This window comes from Rhinopithecus roxellana, chromosome 11, assembly GCF_007565055.1.
Source record: "Rhinopithecus roxellana isolate Shanxi Qingling chromosome 11, ASM756505v1, whole genome shotgun sequence".
Lineage (NCBI taxonomy): Eukaryota > Metazoa > Chordata > Mammalia > Primates > Cercopithecidae > Rhinopithecus > Rhinopithecus roxellana.
The window spans coordinates 93,039,344-93,045,697 of record NC_044559.1 but is presented as its reverse complement, the minus strand read 5'-3'; the positions used below and the strand labels follow the sequence as shown (position 1 = coordinate 93,045,697).

The window sequence follows — 6,354 nt, the reverse complement described above, 5'->3', positions numbered from 1 at the left end:
GCCCCACACCTCCAGGAGCAGCACCTTACCACTCAGTAACGGGAGAAAGAGCAAGCGACACTGGGTGTGTCAGGCCCTGGTGATCTGGTTTGGCTGTGTCCCCCCCCAAATCTCATCTTGGACTGTAGCTCCCATAATCCCCATGTGTTGTGAGAGGGACGCGGTAAAGGGTAATTGAATCATGGAGGCGGGTCTTTCCCGTGCCGTTCTCGTGATAGTGAGTAAGTCTCAAGAGATCTGATGGTTTTAAAAAGGGGAGTTCCCCTGCACATATTCTCTTGACTTCCACCTTGTAAGCTGCAACTTCGCCCCCATTCACCTTCCACCATGACTGTGAGACCTTCCCAGCCACGTGGAACTGTGAGTCCATTAAACATCTTTCCTTTATAAATTACCCAGTCTCGCATACGTCTTTATCAGCAGTGTGAGAGCACACTGATACACCTGGGGTCGGACGCTGCCTGCCTACAGAGACTGTTGGCGCTGCTGTTGGTCACACGTATGCTTGGTCCATATGAAGCCTGTGAAATGCATCCAGCAAGTTGCAGGAAACCAGGCAATTATAGGTTTGCTGTACTTAAAAGATGGGTGAGAGGAAGCTCAGCTCCTCATGCCATCAAGAGTTTATGGAGTCATTGATATTCCCGACCAGCCCTGCTGCTGTTTGTCACATGGTTTAAATCTACAATGATTTCCTTAATAAGCCCTTGGGGCAGCAATGAACTAAAAATTAAAGCATATGTTTGGTGAAAAATTAAGCATCAAATTTCCTCTCCTCAAAAGAAAAAAACAGATAAATATCTACCCTGCACAAAGTGTTTGTTGAGAACTGCCATCTACCAGTGTGTGCAGTGACCACAGGGAGCTCAGAAGCCACGTTTCTGCTGAAGGTGACTGGGGTTGGGTTCAGAAGTCAGCCATCCTTTTAAGAACTCTGCGTCTAGGATGGATGACCCTGTGGCCTATCCAGCCCAGGGACCTCTCACCATGAAATCCCACTCCTTTCGCTGGTGGGCATTCTTTAGCCGGTGAGAGAACCTTCTGATGTGGCCATAGGTTGCTGACTACTAACATTTCTCCCACCTTTCTCCATTGTTCTTGAGCAGGATCAGGGACCCCTCCATTCAAGATCTTTCCAAGCAGATTTGGAGCAATCTGCTCCTCTCCTCCTGAATCTCGTCATCCCCTGAGTCCCAGCCACCACATCTGGCCAGAATTGAATTTCCATTTTAGTTCTCCTTACATTATAAAGGTGCCCCTTTATTTTCCATGCATTTATTTCCACAGGATTCTATGCGCATTGCGGGAATAATCTTCGAGTTTAGTCCATTTCTGTATTGTGAATTAGAATCCTACCTATATTTTTAACATTTAAAATGATTGAGTATAACATACAAGCAGAAAGCTGCAAAAATATTCATCGTAGAGCTCGATGAATTGTGCCCCATGAGTTTGCTCAAGCAGCCGCCATCCGGATCGTGATACAGGTCGCTTCAGAGCCCTGGGGCTCTCCTGCATGGCCCCTTGCTTTGATTAATAACCCCCAGAGGTAAGCACTCTCGTGACTTACTGTAGGGGCAAGGGAGTGAAAGTTATTTTCTATTAAGTTCCATCTGTCATTTGAGAGGGCTGCATCTTGGGGCTGTAGCTCTCTGGGACTTTTGGCAGGCCAAGGATTTCCTGCAGCCAGAGAAACCCCTCCGGCAGGACTGCAGGTCCCAGTGCAGAGGGTAGAAGCCAATAGGTGCACAGAGCAATGAGGTCTGCAGGCGGAGAGGCTCTTGCCCTACATTACGTTCAATCTGTCTTGCTACTGATTCTTTAAAGAGGCAGAACGTTACAATTACTTTAGCTAAAAAGACAATGAAAGAGGCTGATTCACGAAATAAAAATGATCCTTCCTATGGCCCTGGCTCTGGCTCCATACTTGCAATTCATTTTCATCCTCCGTCCTATATGCTACTCCAGGTCCCTCACCCCCAGCAGCAGGTTTGTTGGTCTTTATTGTTTGCCAGTGGGGTCAGTAAGATTGGCATATCTCAGAGGAGTGAGGTTCTGGTTACAGTGCCTGGGTCCCACAGCAGCCTTTGCAATCGCCTGTTGACAGGGGTTTCTGGGAGTGAAGCAGCCAACACAAGGATCCTAGAGGACCCCTTGAGTTCCAGACACATACTTTCCTTCCTGTCCCCAAGATGTAGTGAGAAACCAATTTCCACATAAGAATCAGGCTTTCTTGCCCTTCCTGACATAGCAACCCTTTTCTGCCCATAAGGGTGTTCATAATTTTGGGAACTCTATGGTCTCTGAATTGCAATCAAGTGGAAGTAAGAACAAGAAGCCACAGTCACCTAACCCCTGCCCTGTTGTCCTGAGGACTAACGAGAGATGTCCTTAAAACACTGTGTGTGTTCTCCCTCCTGAGCCCAGTGACTTCCTGCCGCTAGAGGAAGCCCCTGGCAGAAGCACAGCAATGGCTGCCACTGGCAGTTTGGGATAATGGCTGTGGAAGAGAGGTCGGGGGACAGCAACGTCAGGCCATCCACCTGGGAAATTCAACCATAAGAATGATTTCCAGCCATAGTGTTATGCTTTCAGAATTTCTGATAAAGCTGTGAAAACAGATGAAGTACATGAAAGAGAAGCATGTTTTCTATAGCACACAATAATTCCTTTTCTATGTTAATATTATTTCCTCAGTGTAATAGTTTACCCGGAAATACATATATGCTTTAAAAATCAAAATATAAAAAGGTAAGAATTTAGAAGTCATATTTTCATCTCCACTGTTGTGACCAAATTGTGCCCCATGAAATTCATATGTTGAAGTCCCAACACGCCCCAGAATGTGACTGTGTTTGGACACAGGGTCTTTACATCCATGATTAAGGTAAAATGAAACAATATGGGTGGGTCCCAATCCAATATAACCAACCTGTGTCTTACATGAAGGGGAAATTAGAACACAGATGGCTGCAGAGGAAGAATCCCAAGTGGAGGGACAGAGAGGACAGCTGCCTGCAAGCCCCGAGAGGTCAGGGAGGGACCAACAACCACCCTGGGATACTTTGCTGTTAGACTTCCAGCCTCTAGAACCTAGCAAGAAAAAATTCGTGTTGTTTGAGTGCCCTATGTTGTGGTGTTTGGTTACATAGCATGAGCAAACGACCACCCTCAAGCACTGTGCCCTGTCTTCTGTTAATTTTTTTGTTTGTTTGTTTGTTTTGCTTTTGAGATGGAGCCTCACTCTGTCTCCCAGGCTGGAGTGCAGTGGTGAGATCTCGGCTCATTGCAACCTCCGCCTCCTGGGTTCAAGCAATTCCCCGGCCTCAGCCTCATGAGTGGCTGGAATTACAGGCATGCACCACCGTGCCTGGCTAGTTTTTGTATTTTTAGTAGAGATGGGGTTTCACCATGTTGGCCAGGCTGGTCTTGAACTCCTGACCTCATGTGATCTGCCCGCCTCGGCCTCCCAAAGTGCTGGGATTACAGGTGTGAGCCACCGTGCTTGGCCACTCCTCTGTTAATTTCTTACACATGCTTTCCAAGTTTCCTCAAGCAACTGCAGAAGTGTACAACAGCATAAGTGGGTACATTTCTTCCCAAACAGCACATTTATCCTGGGTTGGGCATTTCTTTTTTTCACTGAACAATACATCCACATCCACACACAGGGAGCTCCCTGATCCTCTTAAACTGTTCCGTGATGTCTTATGTGGGTTCTCAAGGAAGCAAAGTTGGAGACAAGACTGGATGCCCAGGCTGTATCTGGGAGGGATCTGAGAGAAGAGCAGGAAGGGGTAAGTCACTAAAACTCTACAGTATGAGCCAATTGCCAGTGTAGACCCTAGAAACCAGCCGCAGGTGTCCTGCTGCAAGCCCAGCAGCACGCACCTCAGCTGTGCCCCAAAGGGCAAGAGCTGGACCCTGTTTCCCAGCGTCCTGCTCCCTGTTGCCGGAGGACTATCCTTCAGAAAGGGATCCCCCACCTGTCTATGTGCCTGTGCCTGAGCGGAGCTGCCTTCCAAGGTTCAGGAGAAAGCCCCAGCAGGTGCTTGTGCTGGGAGCCTCCGGCCTCCACCAACCCCTCCAGCACAGCACAGCCAGCCGGACGCACAGGGAGGCAGCAGCACCTGCTGGACCCCAGGGCCTCTGCTGCACAGGCTGGGACACGAGGCTTGCCAGGGGCTGACTATATAGATCCCCACTGATGGCATTCAGTTATTTCTAATAAAATCCAGCAATACGCAATCCTGTACATCTGCTGTTTAATGTGTGTTAATTTGTATTTCTCTGAAAAACAGAACCAAAATAATGCATGTGAATAGACAGAGGATAGACAGATGACAGGTAGAGAGATGTAGATGATAGATGGTAGATGATTGATAGATAGATAGATAGATAGATAGATAGATAATAGATGAATGACAGAGATAGATGACATGTGGATAGATGATAGGTAGATAGAAAGCTAAATGGTAGGCCGATAGATAGATAGATAGATAGATAGATAGATAGATAGATAGATAGACAATTGATGGATAATCAATGGATGATAGAGACAGATGGCAGGTGGATAGATGATAGGTAGATAGAAAGCTAAATAATAGGGAGTAGATAGATTATAGATAGATGGATAGATAGATGTTTGATGGATGATAGAGATAGATGACAGGTGGATAGATGACAGGTAGATAGAAAGCTAAATGATAGGTAGTAGATCGATAGATAGATAGATAAATAATAAATGGATAATCAATGGATGATAGAGACAGATAGCAGGTGGACAGATGATAGGTAGATAGAAAGGTAAGTAATGTACAGGTAGTAGAGAAATAGGTGATAGATAGATAGATAGATAATTGATGGATGACAGAGAATGGATGACAGGTGGGTAGATGGTAGGTAGATAGAAAGCTAAATGATAGGTGGTAGATAGGTAGATGATAGATAGAGAGATGCATAGATAGATAATCAATGGATGATAGAGACGGATGGCAGGTGGATAAATGGTAGGTAGATAGAAAGCTAAATGATAGGTGGTAGGTAGGTAGATGATAGATGGATATATAGATAATCAATGGATGATAGAGTCAGATGGCAGGTGGATAGATGGTAGGTAGATAGAAAGCTAAATGATAGGTGGTAGGTAGGTAGATGATAGATGGATATATAGATAATCAATGGATGATAGAGTCAGATGGCAGGTGGATAGATGGTAGGTAGATAGAAAGCTAAATGGTAGACAGGTAGTAGATAGATAGGTAGATTAAGATAGATAGATAGATAGATAGATAGATAGATAGATAGATAGATAGATAGATAATCAGTGGATGATAGGGTGGGTGACAGGTGGATAGATCGTGGGTAGATAGAAAGCTAAGTAACAGACAGGTGGTAGATGGATAGATGGTGGGTAGACAGACAGATAGATAGATGATGGATAGTCAGTGAATGATAGAATGGGTGACAGGTGGATAGATGGTGGGTAGATAGAAAGCTAAGCAACGGACAGGCAGTAGATGGATAGATGGTAGGTAGACAGACAGACAGATAGGTGAAGAGATGACAAGGAATTGGCTCGTGTGATTGAGGAGCCTGGGGAGTAGGCAATGTCCAGCGTGGGCTGCAGGGGAGCCGCTGCTGCGATGTGCTATGAGGGCCTTCAGCTGGGGAAGTTTTCTTGCTCCGGGGAGGTCAGTCTTCGTTCTATTAAAGATTTTAACTGATAGGGTGAGGCCCACCCCCATTAGTGGAACGATCTGCTGACTCAGCGTTCACTGATTCAAACGTTCATCTCGGGCTGGCTTCAGCAGCACAGGTAGTAAGGTCGGAAGGACACGGAGAAGTTTAACATGGCCCCTGAACAAGGACCACACGCAAATTTGCGATGAGCCTCTATCTCCCCCCACACACAGGGGAGGATTGCGCAGAGGAGCTCTTGGACTTCCTGGAGGCAAGGGACCATGGTGCCGCCCCAGAGCTCTTTAAAAACTTGAAATAAAAGGTTCAGACTTACTCACTCCAGCCTTCACTGCTCGGGCATAAGGATTTTCTCCTACAGCTTTGAATATGGCATTTGATTCTTATTTGTATGAACCTCATTGATTTTGGCTTTGGTTGGAGCGTCTATGTAATTAGCAGCCATCTGCAAAAATAAAATAAATAAATAAATAAACGTTAATCCCATTCAAAAACATCCTTCAAGTTGACACATAAAATGAACTGTCACAATGCATGTGCAAGCATTTCTACATGAAACGTTCCCTTAAATGGGAATTACTACATCATGTTTTCTCTCTTGCCCGCTTTTCTTATTTCATTAAATAATGATAATACTGGAAATGGTTGTTTTGT

General features: G+C 45.5%; 1 non-coding gene across 1 annotated transcript; it reads left to right on the top strand.

Moving 5' to 3' along the window:
• The first annotated feature begins 5,797 nt into the window (after positions 1–5,797).
• Positions 5,798–5,904, top strand: LOC115900561. The gene has a single exon (XR_004060238.1). It is a non-coding gene; the product is annotated as a U6 spliceosomal RNA (small nuclear RNA).
• The last annotated feature ends 450 nt before the right edge of the window (positions 5,905–6,354 follow it).